This window comes from Agelaius tricolor, unplaced genomic scaffold (genome assembly GCF_023055355.1).
Source record: "Agelaius tricolor isolate 1412-34295 unplaced genomic scaffold, bAgeTri1.0.p SCAF_29, whole genome shotgun sequence".
NCBI classification, from domain to species: Eukaryota; Metazoa; Chordata; class Aves; order Passeriformes; family Icteridae; genus Agelaius; species Agelaius tricolor.
In genome coordinates, this window is record NW_027269289.1 from 5,530,388 (window position 1) to 5,550,299 (window position 19,912).

The window sequence follows — 19,912 nt, forward strand, 5'->3', positions numbered from 1 at the left end:
AGCCCAGAGGAAGGGCTGGGGCTGGTGGGGACATTTCACCTCCAGTTTCCTCTTCAGGATGATCCAAGGGGATCCTTCTGGAGCCAAGATTTGTCTCTCACCACTGGAGATCCACTCTGGTCTCACTCCTTCCTTCCACGGTGGTGAAACCCTTGGTTCCAGTTCAGTTTGCAGATATTTGAGGCACAAACTCTACCTTTAAAGAGGAAAAAAATTTGCAAATTAGCTCCTTTTAATCATCCCTGTGTTCTGGTGAGCTGCACTTTTCCCTTCCCTGTAGCTCCCTGCTTCTCCAAACAATCCCCCCAGCGCTGCAGGAACGGAATCGAAATGTGCTTGGCAGCTCCCTTCTGCAAAGCCTCCATCATTTTTTGTCATCGATCCAAAATATCTTCTGCCACTTCACCGACGTGAGGTCACCCTGATTTCATCCCAGGGCTGCTGTGGAGGGGTTTTTTTTGGTGTTTGTGTGTGTCCTGCCTGCCCTCACCCCCTCCCCAGCTCGTGTTGTTGGGGGCTCAGCCGCTGCGTGAGGCGGCTCCGGCCTCGGCGCGTGTTGTGCTCTGGGAATTTGGTGGCTGATTTCTGAATTGCTGCCTTTGCCCTGCAAAATGAGGCTGCACATCCTGCCCTGGGACACCCTCGACCAGGCTGCAAGGAAAACAGGCTCCTCTTTAGAGTGTCTGCCCAGAAAATGCAGAAAATAACTGTCTGTGAGAGAGACTGCGCTGCTTGTAACCAGTGGGATTCCTGCTCTGAGCAGGGCTTGGGGGGACACCCAGCCTTGTCCAGTGCAGCTTCAACATCCCAAAATCTTGCCAGGAGGATGAAATTTTCTTTTCTGGGAATTTGGTGGCCGATTACTGAATTGCTGCCTTTGCCCTGCAAAGCCAGGCTGCACGTCCTGCCCTGGGACACCCTCGACCAGGCTGCAAGGAAAACAGGCTCCTCTTTAGAGTGTCTGCCTGGAAAATGCCCTGTTAGCAGCAGAAAATACCTGTCTGTGAGAGAGACTGTGCTGCTTTTTAACAACAACAAAAAAACCCTGTTTGTTTTTTTGAGAAACAAACCAGAAACAAACAAATCTGTTGGGTTTTTTTCGAGAAACAAACCTGAGATTCCTGCTCTGAGCAGGGCTTGGGGCGACACCCAGCCTTGTCCAGCGTGGCTTCAACGTCCCCCAAAATCTCTCCAGGAGGATGAAATTTTCTTTTCTCTTCCCTTTCTGGTCACGTTTTACCAGTGGAGTTACTCAGCGAATTAATAGGTATAGAAATGCAAAGCTCTTTTCTTATTACACGCCATCGATCTGATTGCAGTGTCATTAATTGAAAGACTCTGGAAATGTGATGGATGGTTCAGTTCAGGATTCCACATTCGTTTTGGCATAGCCCTGCAGGAGAAAAGCTGCATGAAGCTGATTGAAGGGCTCTTTTTGTCTGACATGAATTATTCTTTCATTGTCAAACCTTGTAACAGCATTCAGACATAGGGAGATTTACAATGTGAAATCCTAAATGGGGTCTATTCTTAAAATAAAATTAGAAAAAAAAAAAAAAGAGAGAGAGAGAGAGCTTTATCTTGCAACGTTGAAAATAGCTATGGTTAAAAAAAAATAAAAGACAACCCCACAACTATTCCTCCAAATTAAATATCTTCTGCAAAACCCAAGGGGCTGATGTTTCTCACTTAATTTTAAATTATTCTGATGGTGAGGCCTTAAATGAATAAAACAATTGCTTTAATCACATAACGGTTGTCAACATTTCTATTACATTCAAATATATTTGTTTGTCTGAGAGGGTTTGTTTGTTCTCCCCACTGCTGTCATTCCCCCAGCTGAACGATTTGTCCGATTAGCTGGGAATCCTGCTCGTCCTGCAAAATTACACGAGGCTTTCCTTTCCCTTTGGGGAAAATCTAGGTGGACCCTGCCGAAATGTTTATTTAAGGAAATCATTCTGTATTTTAGAAAACATTTAAAAGAAAAAAAAACAACAACCCCAAAACACCAGCTCTGTGTGCAAAGATTTCAGCTTTTCCCAGCTGCTGGATGCAGGCAGATCTGATCGAATGCGCTTTGGTGGGATTTGGGTTTATTTAATTTTTAATTATTTGCTGTTGGTCCCGTGCAGTTCCGTGGTTAAATTCTGCGGCTTCTTTTGTCTGTATCAAAATTCCTGCCAGGCTCTGAGGGTTGGGAGATGCAACCACTCCAAAAGCAGCAGAGAGGAGCAGCCCCGCTCCTCTTGACACCCCCAGATCGCCGTGCAGAGTTGATGAAGAGTTTGGAATGCCAAGCAGCCACCCAACTTGTGGGCTCATTTAAGAATAAAACACTGAAATAACATTATCCGAGATGGGAATCAATGTCATGCCTGTTACAAATGCTGGAGCTGGGAGAATGGCGAGATTACACAGAGCAGGCAGATTAGATGAGGAAGAGTATTCGATTACATTCCATCTGATTAGTGCTGTCTATTCATCTGCGTGGGGCTTTTTTTATTCTGCAAGAAAGCTGCCTTATTTTATGGGAATGGGCTGTGCTGAGAGAGCGAAAAGCTGGAAGAATTGGATGTAAAATCGTGGTGGGAATAGGCAGCTCTTGGTTTAACCATCTTCCTCCCTCAGCTCCTTTCCCATCCCCGGATCTGTGTGCCTAAATGTTTTAGCAGGCAGATCACCACAGAAATTTCCATTTTTTACTGATATTTAACCACTTCTCACCCCCAGAAAGGCATTAAGTGATCACTCTCTGCCTGACCCCTTCAACAAATGCCCTTTCCCACCTGAGCTGGACATTTGCAGGCAGCCAGCCCGGCCCGGTGACCGAGATGAGTAATTCCCATTAAAGTGGGGACAGAGCCTTTTTTCCCCGAGCCTGAGGAATAAACGGCACTGATGGGAAATGTTGTCCTCATCCCCCGCCCCCTCCCCCTGCCTATCTGCATGGAATACCCTCCCCAACGTGGAGTTTTTAAGGTCTCATTGTTCGGCGAGAGGGTTGAGATTATTTTTGTAGGGTTTTTTTAATTTTTTTTTTTAATTTTTTTTTTTTGGGGGGAGGGTTTTCCCTGGTCCTGCCGGGGATGGAGAGCCCGGCCACTGCAGGTGCTGCTCCTCACTCACGCTGGGAACCTCCAGCTCTTCTGCAATTCCCAAGTTTGGGAATGGAGCTGGGTCAGAGCACAACACCCACCCAGCAGCGGGGTTTTTCCAGCCCCTTCTTGCTTTATTTTCAGGCTCAGCTCTGGGGTGCTCCCAGCCAGGGCTGCTCAGGCTGTTCCTCCAGCTCTCCTTTAATTTTGAGCACCTTCAGTGCCGTTAGCAGCTCCAACCTTCCAGCCACTGAAGGTGAGGGAGCTGGGGAGGGGTTGCTTTCATTAGTTACTTGAAATTGAGGATGATTTAATTTCATTTTTTTTTTTTTTTCTTGATGCTGTCTCAAGCTAAATAAACTCAGTTCCTCCGAGCCCAAAAAGCAGCGAGGATCTTTTGCCTTTGGTGTCACAAATTATCCTCCCATGGAAGCTGAGATCAGGAGAAAGGGGCATAACGAGAGAGTTTGTGCAGCCTTGCAGGACTCTGAGCAGATTCTACAGAAAGGGGGGGAAAAAAAAAATGTTTATTCTCAGCCCCAAACTCTGTGAAACCGCTTCGTTTTCGGAGTTCCCCGCGCTCCGAAATGTGGGCTGGATAATTTCTGCAAATTCAATTAGAGTTTGGAGCCCGTGGCCGCTCTGATCAGATCTGTGTAAATAACATTGTCCCCAGCCTGTGTTGTCACCTCTGAAATGCTCTCTGGATCGCAGCCTAGCTCTGTCTTTTCTTGTGGTGGAGTCAGGGTGGTGCTGGATTTCAGAGATTTTGCATTTTATTGCTCTTGATTTTTATTTTTTTTAATTTAATTTTTTTCAGGGTTTTTTTTTTTTTGTTTCATTTCTTTTTTTTTTAGTTCCGTTTTGACTCTGACAGTTTTTAAAGGTGAGGCTCATTTTTTGTGAGGTTAAGAAGAAGGAGAGAGTAAAAGGTACCGTATCTTTCTTCTTAATTGTTTGGCTTAAGTCTGAAACATCTGAAAAAACACCCTTAAAATGATCTTAGAAGTAACAGTCGCTTAATTAATAAAAAAAATAGTAACAGATTTAGCTTACCCTCTTTATGGACTTAACTTCTGGAAATTAAGCATCCACTCTGTCTCCTCTGCAATAATCAGTTTCTTATCTAACAGATATGAAACGACCAAATACATCTTACATCCTTTAACTCAGCAACAATTATTCCAAAAGAAAGAAAAACTAAAATAAAAATTGAAGCACTGCTACAGCTCAGAGCATCTTTTCCTTTAAACCCTTTAAAGTCGCCCGTTTATTCCCATCCCAGCTCAGCTTAATTCCCTTTTATTGTGTCGTTGGGCTGAAAATATACAGTGCCATGCCTAATTGTGCTGCAATTCCACATTAATAACCTGGAACTTTGCATCCCAACCAGCGAGGAGCACGGAAAAAAGGCAGAAACAGATGCAATTATTTGTTGCTGGCTAAGTTACTGTACGTGACCCAGGTGCTGGAGGACTATTTGCATGTGTTTCTCACCTTTGTTCACCCAGACACATGGGGATCTCGAGCTATTGCTGACTAATTGATAGTTGTAGTAACTGCTATAGGCTCCTTAGATTAGAAATGCATGCAGACGTGTGTCTTGATTCAAACATTAAGGAACACACACACTCTCACTTACTTACACGGGCAGAAAGTCTTCATACTATTAGAGGTGTGTGATGGAGATAGCAGGACATAAAACAGAAGAGAGAGAGCCACAGGGAGAGAGAGAGAGACAGAGACAGAGAGATGGCATGCAGCATATATACCCCTACAAATAGTTCTAAAATGCGTTTGCAAATGCAGAAGTCTTCAGAACCATCCAACAGTTCAGCACAACCCTTTTTATCTCTTCTCTGCGGGACGTCTCCATCCAGATTACTCGAAAAAAGCGGAAAAGGTGAGAGCTCTGCCATCTTAGCTCTGAATTCATCTGATTTCCTTTTTTTTTTTTTTTTTTTTTTCTCTCTCTCTCTCTCTCTCTCTATATCTCCCCCCCCCCCCTTCTCTCCCTTGTATTCCTTATGCCATTGTCCATTCTTATGATGGCAGCCGCCCTTGCTCTTGAATGCAAGTGTCACAGCGGGAGCAAAAAGGGTTCAGGGCTGCATTGTCAAAGCCATGGTTGCCTATTGTTTCTTAGCCTTTCACTGCTCTGCTTTTCCGAGCCTCTTTCCCTATCAGTGGCCCCTGTCAAGGGGAGGAGTAGGGAGAAAATTGCAAGAGTTAGTCGTCCTTTTTATTGCACACTGTTATGATAAACAGCCCCAGCAATACATCCCACAAAATTAGGAATTATAACGACGGGACGGGGGGAAAAAAGAAATTTCTTTGTAGGTTTGCGTTTGGCGCTGCCCTTATGTCAAAAGCTTGGTTTTCTTAGGAAAGACTTTTGTATTGGTGGTTTTATTTTTTTTTTTAATTTTTTTTTTTTTTTTTCCCAGCAAAAAATAGAGGCAGCTGCAAAGTGAACAGTGAGCTATTTAGCCACAAGGTAAAAATTTCCTGTTGCTATTTGGATACTGATGCTTTTCAATTTTAAAGGTGTGTGTGGGGGGGAGGAAGCATGACTGAAAGCATTTCTCTAGCTGTCCATCCATCCATCCATCCATCCATCCATCTCTATTTTATGTTTTAAAGCAATTGAAAATGGGTTTTTAAAAGGCCAGGGAGGCTGTTTGCAAGTTGGTTTTATTTGGGGGAACAAAAAAATAATAATAAAAAAAAAATCTCTCAGCGCAGAATGAGGTTTGTGTTTCAGCTGATTGAATCTTGTGCTGGGAGATGAAGGGGGATGAGTGTCCTGCTCATGCCAGAAAGTGCTGCTTTGTCAGGGCATTCAAAGTAAAATTGTCACAATTTCTTCCTTTGGTGGAGGGGAGAAAAAAATTAATACAGACAGGAGTTTACTTTGACATTTCAGCGTGTGTTTGATTGTCTTGTGTGCACAGGCCAGCTCTGCCCGTGTGCAAAACTTCAGGGAGGTTACAAAGTCGTGGCCTCAAAAGTTTTTTTGTTTTACTGCGTTTGAGATGAAATTGCTGAGAGGAGAAAATTATTTCTAAAAGGGGGCTGCCCAGAAGAGTGCAAACATATTTATGTGTTCAAGCTGTAAACATTTTACTCATTTCACTTTAATTTTTATTTTTACTTGCGTTAAAAAAAAACAACAAAACGAACAAAATGAAAGAGAAGCAAATGCAATCTGATTTGTGCTTTTAACTGTTTCTGTAAATTTTATCATCATCCTTCCAATCCTTAAATTTTTCCTCACTGCCCTCAGTGTACAGGATATTTAACAGTCTGGGGGTTTGATTTTTGCCAGCCTATTATTATGTTCTTTTGGCTGAGCTGTTACACGATCAGGAATTATTGAAAGCAAACACTGCAGACCGTTCGTGTATGTGCTGCTTGAGGCTGAATATCTGAGCCATTGCAAACGTCTCGTGCTAATTTATCATGTCCAATAATACCAGGCACAGATGTAAATATGGTTTAAGTCTTAGAGAAGCTTGCAGAGAAATTCTCCTCAAGCTGCTTGGGCTTGGTTTTGGTTCTGCTGCAGAATATCGACTTGGCCGAGCCTCCCAAATGTGAGGTTTTGGTGGGAATTCAGAAAAAGGGCCAAGATATTTCACCTGGGTTCCCTCTTAACTCTCAGGATGCCGAAATAGAAGTGATTTGAGGACCAAATTCTCCCAGACCACTCGCTTTGCCTTTTCTCCCCCGTGCTGGTGCTTTTTACACTCATTTATTGTCCTGCACCGCCAAGTTCTAGGTCAAGTATGCGCCTGTTTGGAATATCTTTATGTTTGAAACTTTTTTTTTTTTTTCTTTTCCTGAAGAAATGATGAAAGAACTCTGGCCTTGTTTTAAATCAAGCTCTGAATGCAGCTGAGGCCACCCTGGGAGCACAATGTTTAATTTCCATTCGACATCTGCCTTATATTTCCCATTGCAGCCCGGGCTCTGCGTGGAAGGAGCACTTATCGTTGATAAAAAGTTTGGCATCTCTTTTGTCAGAGGTTGTAATTTCTGTTCTCTCAATCTGGACTGTCATTTTGTAAAATCTTTTGTCACCGGAGCTGAATGGAAAACCTGGAATGTGCGAGAGATTAAAGAAATGGGGGAAGAGGATTCAAATGTGCACGGCAATTCTGGCCGCTCCCCTCTCTGAGACAGATGGTGCCTAATCCTGATTTTTCCTTATTCCAGTGTCAATTCCGAGCTGTCCCTCTGAATCCACAACTGAATACTGATGAATCAGGATCGGGCCTGGCTCATTTCTCCGCTGTTTGAGGCTGTGGGTTGATCTGGCAGAGATTTCTGCAGGCACAGCTCTGCCCTGGCACTCCTGCTGAGAGGTGCCCACTGAGTGACTCCAGCCCTGCCCCGAGTCCCACTCCTCCCTCCTCCTCCTCCTCCTCCTCCCTGACCTTCCAAACCTGGCAATAAATGTCTGATAGGAGGGGTTTTCTTTAGGTAGGTCTGGGTAGGGAAATCTCAGAGTTGAGGGGGAATTTGGTGTGTCTGGGCACTCCAGAGGGGCTGAGGTGTCAGGTTTGCCAGGGGGGAAAAAGAAGTTTTCTTCAGAGCAAAGGCAGAAACATTTGGCCCCACAGATGAATTTTGCTGTAAAAAGGGTGATTCAGGGGGAGAGGTGTTCCAGTCTCATCTGTTTCAGGTGGAGAAGGGAAAACTTCACTCTGCGTTTAATTGTTTGAATTTATTTTGTCTCCTTATTAATCCAAACAACTTGTGTTCACTTTGCTTTTAATACGAGAATATGAAAATGCTTTTTTTGCCCCAGATTCTGTTCTGTATTCTGAAGTGCTCTGTGTGCTGTCAGCTCAAGTTCCAGGCACTTCTTTCGCTCTTTATTGGGGGATTTCAGTGAGCAACACTTACACTTCTGTTCTACAAAGAAACAAATATATCTCCTCTTTTTATTTATTTTTTTTCCCTCTCATAGGAGTAACTTCAGTGGGAATTGCTCATGAAAAAGAGTGAGGATCACCTGGATTCTTCTGGAGCTGGGAGTCAGGGCCAGAAATCTGCAGGAAAGACCTGCCCAAGGAGCCAGAGGAGGATTTCACCTCTCCAGAGCTCCATCCCACCTGGAGCTCCAGGCAAGTACCAATCCCTGCTTGGAGCTTCACTGCTGGGTCCTTGCGAGTCCTCACGTGCAGAAATTGTCTCAGTGAAGTTGGGTTGCATTAAAATTTGATGAGAATTCTGTGCATTGATCAGGGATCTTGTCCCCTGCCATGGCCAGGGTGCCACTGCACACTTGTGGAGGGTTTATGGAGTCCAAAATGCAGCAAGAGCCAGCCCAGAGAGCTGTGTCAGGAAAAGCTGAACTTGGGTTATGAGCCTTTGGCCAATCCCAAATCCATCTTTTGTTACTACCTTAAATCACTGATAGGGCAGCCCTCGGCCTTTTCAGGATTTTGGGGGCAGAGCTGAGCCACTGCCATGGATTTTGTGCCCAGGAGGGCTCTGCCTGCCATGGGCAGCACCTTCCCAGGGGATTCCCACTGCCTTCCTTCTTCCTGCTCATGGAATTTATCCCTTGATGAGAGCAAAGCTTGGCAGGCAGAAAAGAGATTTTTTAAAAGTGGGAGAGACTGGAATAAGGCATGAAAGAACTGCTTATCTTCCACTGGGAAAAATCTGCCTGGAGAGGGGAAGCTGTGGGAGAAGAGGGGTGAAACAGCAGCCAGGAAATGATCTCCTGGTGGGTGAGATGATGCTGCTTTCCAGGAAATCAGGGCAGATTCGTGGCTAACTCTGTGTGCTGGGAAGCTTCAGGGTGCAGGGGGTGTGCAGGGCCAGCCCCTGGTCTGGTGGAAGCTGTCACAGCATTGGCTGGATGCAGGTGGAAGTTCCTGAGTGGGAATGTCAGGGCTCTGTCCTGCTTGGGCTGCACTGCCCTGAGTTCAGACCCTTTTGTGCTGGCAGATTTCGCTCCTTATTCAAAACACGTGCCAGGGTTTAACCAAACCAGGACTCTGAGAGTGAGCACGGCAGAAAACTTCCATGTGACAATGTTGGCAAGAAAGAGAAGTAAGGGTTTTTTAGTGGGTCAATTGCTGTGTTTGGTGTTGTGGCAGAAGTGCCTCATGTGCTCAAACCTGCCTTAATTCACATTTCAGATCATTATTTCTCTTTCCCACAAGGTGATTTGGGTGGGAAGATGATTTGTGGTACAAATTCAGTTGTATTTATACACCTGCAATCTGCTCCATTGCTTTCATCAGGCTGTGCATGGAATTCCCACTTTTATTGACAGGAACGCATTTTCCTGGGCCGGGGTGGAAATTGTGGAAATTCAGGGTGGAAATTCCTGAAAATTGTGGGCATTGTTTTCTTTCTTTACATTTGCTTTGACTACAAAGTACTCAACCTGGCTGTGAGCTACAGGTTTAAAATGGAATTTCACAGATTGTGTTTCCACCTGTTCTTTGGGTTTTCCAACATTTTTCCGTCCATGGTTTGAGAAGGGACACTTGGTGTGGTGTCACCTTTGAGGGCCTGGTTGCTTTTTTCAGTTGCTGCAGGACTTAGAGGCCTTTAGAGAGTTTGAGATGGGATTTTGGGAAGGCATTCCTGGCTGGGAGGGTGCCCAGAGGAGCTGTGGCTGCCCTGGATCCCTGGAAGTGCCCCAGACAGGGTTGGATGGGGCTTGGAGCACCTTGGGACGGTGGAAGGTCCCTGCCCATGGGATGGGCTCTAGGGTCCCTCCCAACCCAAACCATTCCATGATTTCTGCAAACTGAAGAGTCCTGTCCAGGCCTTTATCAAAGCCAAAATGAGCTCTGCACTCTGCGTCGTTTTTCCCATCCTTCACAACTTTTCATTTTCTTGTCCGGCTTCCTCCTGTTTTATGCGACAGAACCAGGCAGGAGTGAGAGGAAGAAGTCACAAAAAATGTTCTGGATAGGATTAACTGAGGTGATCCCAAACAGAGGTGGAACCCAAGCCCTCAGGAATGTTCCAATGTTGGCTTTAAGAGCAATAAATCAGCTTCAAGCCATGTTCTCCTTCCTCCAGAATTGTTTCTGGCTCTCTCTGCCCCCGTTTTGCTGTTGATATCCTGATTTCCATCTCTGGTTCATACTCCTGCCTGTGGGAACTCAGCACATCGTTCCCGATGTCCAGAGATGCCAGGAGAACCCTTGGGGGTCTCGGAAATCCTGGAATGTTGCCAAGAGTGTTTGGTGGCTTGATTTTGATCCATCCACAGAAGTGACAGGAATTTGAGGACATGAGAATCACTTTAGAGTGAAGGTGTAAAAGGGACACATTTAGAGGGTGAAATATAAACTTTAAGGTTTTTGGTACAGGGGGGTTATGGAGACAAGATGGAGGGATCAGGGCGTGTCTCATCCTTCTTCTTTCTTCTTCTTGTCCTCCATCTCCTGTGGTGATGTTGGCACTTGGGGATTGGTTTATGGTGAAGGTGCACTTGCCAACATGGGTGAAAAGCATTGGGAAATAAAGGTAAATATTGTGTACGTAGATTTTAGTATAAAAAGACATGACCACCCCGTGGGTGGGCAGAGTGCCCTTGGCTGCCTTGCAGGTCAGACCTCTGTTGGGCAGACAGAAAATTTTGTAGATAAGAAACAATAAACAATCAGAGGATGGAAAAGCTGAAGAGTCCAGACTCGTCCTTTGAAACGCGGGGCACCCAAGAACCGCCCTGCCCGTGTCGGGGCACAGACAGACAGACAGACAGACCCGACACCTGCCTGTGCAGAGAAACTCCTGCAGTTTTCTGCCAAGTCATCACCTTTCCAACATGCAAACCCCTCCTAAAGCCTCCCTCCTTCAGTACTGACCACATGAACTGATTGGTTTTTCTGAAATTGCCGTGGTTTTGCCAGGGCTGGGCAGGGATGAGCCAGCTCTGGAGGAGCTGGGAGATATTTCCACTGTAACCATGGTTCTCTCTCCTCATTTCTGGTTTGGTTGTGAGATGAGCTTGAGTTAAGGCATCATGTCAAGGGATTTTAGTTATTCTGGGGATGCCTTTTTGAATCCTGCATAAATAATGGGTGATTGAACAAAAAAAAAAAAATTAAATTGATTCAGGAGTGCAATCTGCAGCTCAGAATAAAAACCACCCAGTTGGTTTGAAAATTCAGGAGTGGGGAGGGAAAATCAAATGGTGGTGGTGATTACCAGAGCAGCTGGTGTGATCCTGGAATTAGGTGGTTTTTAAGGCTCTTTCCCACTTTTTAGTGTGTTCATGAACACCAGTGGAGGATTTGCTCTTGCTGGAAGCCACAGGGTGGATGAGGAATGGGATAAAACCCAAAATATTGTGGTTGGATCCCAGGAAGTTGCACCAGAGACCTCCTGAGGTCCTTTCCCACCTGATTTGGCTCAGAACCTTGGGTGGAGTCACAGAAATGAATAATAAAAAATAAATTAATCACTTTTTTTTTCTCTTTGGACAATATTCCTGTATTTAAAGGTCCTGAAATCTAACCTAAATCAAACAAGTCTGCTTGTTTGATAAAAATGCATTTTTCCATTTGCATGTGGAAATTCATCTTTTAGAAGAATTTTTTTTTTTTCTTTTTTAGTTACTGCTTGTGCTCCCTCTTTGAATTATTGGGCAACATTCAATAACAATAATAATAGTAATAGTAATAATAATAATAATGGTATGAATGTAAGAATATCAGGTAGCAGAAACGTTCTAGCAAACCCTAAATGCCTCAGAGAATCACTGGTACAAACCCTACAGGGTAAGTTGGAGGTTTGGGGCTCCTCCAGGAAGAAATTTGCCCAAACTTTCTCTTACCTTAGGAATTTTAGTAATTCCTACTAAAATCCTAAAATCCCAACCTCTGGAGCAGCAGAGAGTCCCTTCAGTCCATATTTTTTCTTCTTTTTTTTGGCTGGTGGGATTATTGCTCTCTTCCCACACACAAGGATGGGGAAGAAGGGATCCCAGAATCAGATTGCATCTGTCAGGTTGTATTTATTTTGATTTATGACTTGTAGAAACCAGGCAACTCAATCCTGGCTCTTCAGCCTCTGCTGCTTGGTGCAAAGTGCTCAGATTTGGCTTTCTGGGAGAATTCCACTGTCACAATTCCACAATTCCACAGTGTCACCCCTCTGAGGCTTTGGGAGCTCCAGGAAACAGGTCTGGATCATGGAACATTTCTCCATTGTAAGAATATATTAGAGTATATTTTTATTCTAAATGTAAATGGAATATTTCCTTCTTCTTGTATTCTAAGATTCCCTTAGACTACATTTATAACCTTTTTATTATCTTTTTTATTTATTAATTTTTTTTTATTTTATTAAAAATTTATTAAAAATTTCTATTTTGCACCTGTAGAAGCTGTGAGCAAGGAGAAAAGGTTTGTGTTTAGCAGTAGATTCAGACCCAGATAAAATCTAAGCCCTTAATTTAAAGCAAAAGCTGATGAGGAGTTTTTCACTAAGACATTTCTCTATTGAAAACTGTAATAGCTCAGTGACTTAAACCCTGGGAGATGGTTTGGAGTTTTGTTTTAATATCTCCTTGCAAAGGAATGGAGAAAGAGTTTAGTTTTGCTGAAGTTTTCAAAATTGAATCCTTTTGTGTCATCCCACGTGATTTGAGATGATCCCAGAGCTTTGTAAACTTTCCAGGGGTGACTCAACTTTTGGAGGTGCAAGGGTATAAAGGGGAAAATGGGATGGGGAGACACAGGAGGGAAGGAGGTAAAAAATCAGGTTTGTAGTTGAGTTCAGTCATTAAAATAATGGTAAATAAAAATAGTGAGAGTTTAGTGTTCAAAGCCAGCGTTGGATGGGTGGTATTTAATTCATTAAATAACATTTATTAAATTGAAACTTTTGTAAATTATATTTGGGGACCTTCTGGGCCACCTGGTTTGGGGACAGTGCTGGGAGCAGCTCAGACCAGGGCTGGGTGACAAACCCTCCTTGTCCTGAGGCTGAAACCCAACTTGTTGTGGCTGCAGACGACAGGCTGAGCTTCCCAGAGTCCCTGCTGCCCTCTCAGTGGGTGCTGCATCAAGCAGGCCGTGATTAATTGCAGCAGAGCTGCTTCTAATTGGAAACAGAAGCTCAGGCTGAGCTTCTCCTCCATGTACAGATCACGTGTGGGCTGGATGTGCTGATTTGTAAAAGATATGTATTCACTGTACATTTAATTGTAGGAATTTGTCTATCAAACACAGTTATTTATCTGTTTAACCAGTATATAGCTGTCCATATAAACAGATATTTGCTTTCTGATTCGTAATCTCACCAACTGCTCTGCCACACGTGCCTGTGCTGCTGTGCCAGGTCCAGCTGAAGTCCCAGAAGTTCTGTGAGAGTTCAGCTGCTTGTGGGATCCAAAAAATATATATTCATAATATTGTATATTTTATATATATGTACATAATAATATATATTTTAATTGTAGAAATATATCTATCCAATACATCTATTTATCTATTTAATCAAGACATATCTATCCATATAAATAGGTGTTTGCTCTCTGGTTTAGCCATAATCTCACCAATAGCTCTGCCAACGTGTCTGTGCTGCTGTGGTAGCAGTTACAACAGCTCTGAGTTCAACTGCTTGTGAGATCCAAAAAATATGTATTCATAATATTATATATTTAATATATATGTACATAATATATATTTTAATTGTAGAAATATATCTATCCAATACATCTATTTATCTATTTAATCAATATATATCTATCCATATAAATAGGTATTTGCTCTCTGGTTTAGCCATAATTTCACCAACTGCTCTGCCACACGTGCCTGTGCTGCTGTGGCAGGTCCAGCTGAAGTTCCAGAAGTTCTGTGTGAGTTCAGCTGCTTGTGGGATCCAAAAAATGTATTCATAATATTATATATTTAATATATATGTACATAATATTATATATTTTATATATGTACATAATATTATATATTTTAATTGATATATATTTTCATTGTAGAAATATACCTATCAATACATCTATTTATCTATTTAATCAAGACATATCTATCCATATAAATAGACATTTGCCCTCTGGTTTAGCCATCATCTCACCAACAGCTCTGCCACACATTCCTGTGCTGCTGTGGTAGCAGTCACAACAGCTCTGAGTTCAGCTGCTTGTGAGATCCAAAAAAATATGTATTCACTGTACATAATATTATATATTTTAATTGATATATTATATATTTTCATTGTAGAAATATACCTATCCAATACATCTATTTATCTATTTAATCAATACATATCTATCCATGTAAATAGACATTTTCTCTCTGGTTTAGCCATAATCTCACCAACAGCTCTGCCACACGTGCCTGTGCTGCTGTGCCAGGTCCAGCTGAAGCCACAGCAGCTCTGTGTGAGTTCAGATGCTTGTGGCAATGTGCCTGATTTCTGTCCCCTTGTCCTGGCCGTGCTGCTGAGCTCTGTCCTGCCCCTTCCTGCCCAAAACCAGGAATCTGTGCCCTGTTTCTCCTCCAGCCTCCCCAGGGGCCACATCTGCTGCCCTCTGAGCTGGGTCTGGCCCTGAACCCAGCTCCACTGGCTGGGGGGCTCCGGGCTGGGAGAACCAACTGGAAATGGCTTGGCTGGGATGCTCAGAGCTGGGCTGATGTGGGTGCAGAGGGTAATTAGGCCAGGTTAATTAGCTCCTCCATGGGGCAGTGCTGGGCACACCTCGAGTGCTGTGTCCAGTCTGGACCTGGAGGGGCTGGGGCGAGTCCAGGGCAGGGAATGGAGCTGGGAAGGGTCTGGAGCCCCAGGAGGGGCTGAGGGAGCTGGGCAGGGGCTGAGCCTGGAGCAAAGGAGGGTCAGGGGGCCCTTGTGGCTCTGCACAGCTCCTGGACAGCCCCAGGTCAGGCTCTGCTCCAGGGAACAGGGCCAGGAGCAGAGGGAATGGCTCAGGCTGGAATCAGCAGGAATCTCCCCATGGAAAGGGTGTTGAATCCTGGCAGGGGCTGCCCAGGGAGGTCTGGAGTCCCCAGCCCTGAGGTGTCCCAGGAAGGCCTGGATATGGCACTCAGCTCTGGCTGGACTTGATGATCCTGGAGGTTTTTTCCAACCTTAATGATTCCATGCATCACTGGAGTGCCCAGATCCAGAGGGACTGGCTCTGTCTTGGCTTTTGGACTTGGAACCTGCAGCTCAGGCTGGAATTGTTGGTTTAACTCTGGACAAAGCAGCTCTGGCAAACCAAAAACCTAAAATGCCCTGGGCTGCACACTGGGACATGAAAACCTTATGAGCCACTAAAATGATTTCATTTCTGTGACATTCCAGGCTGATTTTAAGAGGAGGTGACTTCAGACACCTTCATGAACTAATCCACCCTGGAGATGGGCATTGATGACGATGCTCACTTGGTTTTTTACAAGAGGAATAGAAACAAAAACCCAAATTCTCATCTCTCGCTGCTTTGTCCCCCATTGTGACATCAGTTCAGTTCAGTGGGATGAACCACAGGCTCTAGAACAGGAATATTACAGTTTGGGCAAAGGAATATATGATTTTATGGAAAATTATGGAGCTGCTGCAAGTCGTGGATGTGTTCTTGGTGATTTCTGCATGGATTTCAGCGAGGTCCAAGTCTTGGGAAGTGATTCTGGCTTTAGTAAAGGACTGACAGACACTGGCAGCACGTGCAAACCAGACACAGAGAGGAGGAAATTTGTGTCAGGATCTCTGTCAGGTACAATTTGAGCTGGGAGGTTTAAATAGAATTAAATAGTTTGTGGGGAAAATTCACTGCAGGAATGCTGGACTGGAAGCTGATTTCACAGCCAACAAACTGCTGGGAGCCTCTCAGGGAGCTCCAATGGATTTTGGGGTCAAACTCTTCCCAACATGTGGATTATCCTCCCTTCCCTTATTGACAGTGAGATTTCCACCCCTCTAAACAAGAAGCTGCTGGCAGAGCTCAGCCCCTAAATGGTACAGAGTGGCAATAGCAGGATTTTAAAAGCCACCAAAGTCTGGGTAATTCCTCTCAGCAAAGTGACCTCGTGTTCTGCTGCTCCCAGCCTGGGCTGTGCCAGGAAAGGCCCTCTCAGGTCAACAGCTTCCATTTCCTATGGAGTTTTCCTGGAGAGCTCAGCCCCACTCAGGAGCACTCACAGGAGGAGCTCCAGGCATCCCTCAGCCATCAGACAGACGGGGCTGATGCACTAATCTCAAATGATGAAGGATTTTGTTACCATTTTAATGAATTTACTGAGCTCAGGGATGGGGCGGGCTTGAGCAGAAGCCCCTGAGTACCACAAACATCTTCTTTCCCCTCCTCAATTCCTTCTCATGCTCTTCTGGCTCCCCTTGGCTCTGGATCTTCCTCAGAATATTCCTCAGATATTCCTCAGAATTAAGAATTGGCCTTGTTGATTGATTTATAGATTAGTACAGCCTGGTTTTAAAGCTGGAGAAGGAACCAAAAAAGCAGAATTTGTTCTTCATCAACTTGAATATCTCTTCCTTTGCTCAGATAAGCAGCTCAGCTATCACCAGAACAGCAGATATGGATGCAACATAATAGTTAGGATATAATTTATATTCTTATTAAAAACAAATTGACAAAAAGCCCTAACTAATTGATAATTTAGCTGTTTTGCAGTTATTTTATGGATTAAAATGGGGTAGAAATGCGCTTGTTTTCCCTTGGCTGTGGTCTCAGCACTGATCCAGGAGCTCTGCACTTGCTCCAAGGGTTGGAACTGGAGCAGCTGGGATCTGGGTGTGGTGGCACTGCAGTGTTCCTGCTGTGGGGCCGCAGATCAATTCCTGAAAACAGCAATTTAAAAAAAAAAAAAAGAGATTTAGGAACCTGTCCTTAAAAACAGCACAATGCTTCAGCTCAAGAGATGGCATTAATTGGAGGCAGTCGATTCCCTTGGCTTTCAAAGTTTTTTACTCTTTGTTGATGCTGAGATTAGTAAATCACCCCCTGGTTGGGTAAATCACCCCCTGGTTTGGTAAATCTGCCCCTGGTTGTGTAAATCACACCCTGGTTGTGTAAATCACCCCCTGGTTTAGTAAATCTGCCCCTGGTTGGGTAAATCTGCCCTTGGTTGGGTAAATCTGCCCCTGGTTGGGTAAATCACCCCCTGGTTGTGTAAATCATCCCCTGGTTGGGTAAATCTGCCCCTGGTTGGGTAAATCTGCCCCTGGTTGTGTAAATCACCCCCTGGTTGGGTAAATCACCCCCTGGTTGTGTAAATCACCCCCTGGTTGGGTAAATCTGCCCCTGGGTTAGTAAATCACCCCCTGGTTGGGTAAATCACCCCCTGGTTGTGTAAATCACTCCCTGGTTGGGTAAATCACCCCCTGGTTGTGTAAATCATCCCCTGGTTGGGTAAATCTGCCCCTGGTTGGGTAAATCTGCCCCTGGTTGTGTAAATCACCCCCTGGTTGTGTAAATCACCCCCTGGTTTAGTAAATCACCCCCTGGTTGGGTAAATCTGCCCCTGGTTGGGTAAATCACCCCCTGGTTGTGTAAATCACCCCCTGGGTTAGTAAACCTGCCCCTGGTTGGGTAAATCTGCCCCTGGGTTAATAAATCACCCCCTGGTTTGGTAAATCACCCCCTGGTTGGGTAAATCTGCCCCTGGTTGTGTAAATCACCCCCTGGTTGGGTAAATCACCCCCTGGTTGTGTAAATCACCCCCTGGTTGTGCTTGGTGCCTTCTGCATGTGTAGGGATGGAAGTAGAAAGCCTTGGATGGCTGTGGGTGGCCACAGGGGCTGTGTGATGGCTTTGCAGGTCACCTCCGTTCCCTGGGGAATGTTTTGTCCAGGCCCAGTTGAAATGCTGGAGCCTTCCCTGCCCCTGGGGGTCTGTCCAGTCCTTCTGTCCTGCTTTGATTTGGCTGGGAGCTCCTCCTGACGGGCTCTTCTCCATCCACCACGTCCTGGGCTGGCTTAAGCTGGAATTTATCCCAGCCTCAGGTGCCCAAAGGGCTCCAGACTCTCGAGGTCAGTGGCTCAAAGGGGCACAAGAAGCTCCTGCTGGACCCAGGGGTGACAGCAGAGCACTTGTGAGGCCACCTTGGCTTTTGTCCAGCAGCAAAAGTACCAGTGGGGATTTTAAGGACCAAACATCACCAAAATTCCCCTGCAGAAAGAGCCCAGGGAAGGAAAGGCCCCTCCATCCCTGGCCCCGCTCACTCCCACTTTGCTGCTCAGGGCTCTGCTACCTCCAGCTGCAGGAGGAGGAAAGAGCTGAGAGAACAAGCCCTGAAATGACATTTCCCCTGCTCCAAAGGCAGCAGGAGCGTTATCCACCCTGCAGGCCTCCAGCTTGCCTCTCTTTGCCCATTTCAAGTGCCTTTATTGGCAGCTGGCTGTTACTCTGGGCTAGGTGCTGCCTTTTCCCATTTCCCAGGTAAGGGAAATTCTGGATAAAAGGGGGACCTGTGTGAGGGAGCAGCTCCTGGGTGGTGACACATTGGTGGCCCTGCCTGCTGCCCCCTGAAGGGCTCCTGGCTTTGGGGACAGGGAGGGGGGGACCTGGGCCCACAATATTATGTCACAAACCAGAAAACAGCTGACCCTAGAGCAGCTGTAATGGCATAATAGGATAAGTGCAAGGCAGAAGCAGCAGGGTATAATAGGCACTCAGCTGCCTCTGTATTTACCTGGATGGAAGGAAGCTGGGAAACTGGGCCAGCATGGGGACAGTGGCAGTGTAAATGCACCAGGAGGTGGCTGTGGGTGAAGAGAAAAGGCAGCAATCCCAGGTGTTATATAATAAATAATAATAATAATAATAATATTTGTGCTCGGCCTGAAAGGCTTCGCCCGGCTCTGAGTGCTGCTGGGGTCTCTCTGGTGTTGGGTTTCCTAATTCCTTCTCTCCTCCTGGCTCTCTAAAAGCCTCTGCCTGGTGGTTTTTTGTGCTTTATTATGTCTGGAGTGGAGAGCAGCTTTCATCTGCCTTTCTCTAGGCAAAAAAAAAGCCCTGGATTTCAGCAGCTGGGAGGGCAGGGAAATGTGGTGAATGGCCTGAGAGGGCAGGGAAATGTGGTGAATGGCCAGGGCTGTTTGTGGTGTTTCCATCCCTGGAAATGTCCAGGAGCAAGCTGGGACAGTGGCAGATGTCCCTAAGTGAAAATTAAGGTCCCTTCCAACCCAAACCTGGGATGGGGAAACAGGAAACCAAAAGGGGAAATCCCAACATTGAGATCCCATCCACCTTCCTCATCCACCTTCCTCATCCACCTTCCTCATCCACCTCCCTCACCCGCCCTCCCACAGGAGGGATTTTGCTGCAGGTCCCAGAGTGAGAGCAGCTTTCATCTGCCTTTCTCTAGGCAAAAAAAGCCCTGGATTTCAGCAGCTGGGAGGGCAGGGAAATGTGGTGAATGGCCTGAGAGGGCAGGGAAATGTGGTGGATGGCCAGGGCTGTTTGTGGTGTTTCCATCCCTGGGAATGTCCAGGAGCAAGGTGGGACAGTGGCAGATGTCCTTGAGGTGAGATCTAAGGTCCCTTCCAACCCAAACCAGTCTGGGATGAGGAAACAGGAAACCAGAAGGGGAAATCCCAACACTGAGATTCCATCCACCTTCCTCATCCACCTTCCTCATCCACCTCCCTCATCCAGCCCTCACCCACCCTCCCACAGGAGGGATTTTGCTGCAGGTCCCAGAACTCTGGGCTTGGTGGAATCTTTCAGGCCAAGACTCGACTTTCTGGCACTCAGAACCATTTCTAAGCTGGGTTTTCTCTGCTGCTCTTGGATGTAGACTCAGCTTTGCTCGTGGCTCTGTGGCTTATCTGCCTCCCTGATTTCACTTTTCACTCCT

At 45.5% G+C, this 19,912-nt stretch overlaps 1 long non-coding RNA gene across 7 annotated transcripts in view; it reads left to right on the forward strand.

Annotated features, from left to right (window-relative positions):
* The window catches only part of LOC139600902 (uncharacterized), a 160,483-nt gene that overhangs the window by 31,250 nt on the left and 109,321 nt on the right, over nucleotides 1-19,912 (forward strand). Inside the window, exons 1-4 of one of the 7 annotated variants that reach the window (XR_011682706.1) lie at nucleotides 3,668-4,030; nucleotides 4,908-5,001; nucleotides 5,546-5,595; nucleotides 8,074-8,230. This is a non-coding gene — a long non-coding RNA (uncharacterized lncRNA). Of the gene's footprint in view, nucleotides 1-3,667; nucleotides 4,031-4,734; nucleotides 5,596-8,073; nucleotides 8,231-19,912 lie in introns of those variants that run through there. The other 6 variants (XR_011682704.1, XR_011682699.1, XR_011682702.1 and 3 more) reach the window with 6 other exon arrangements.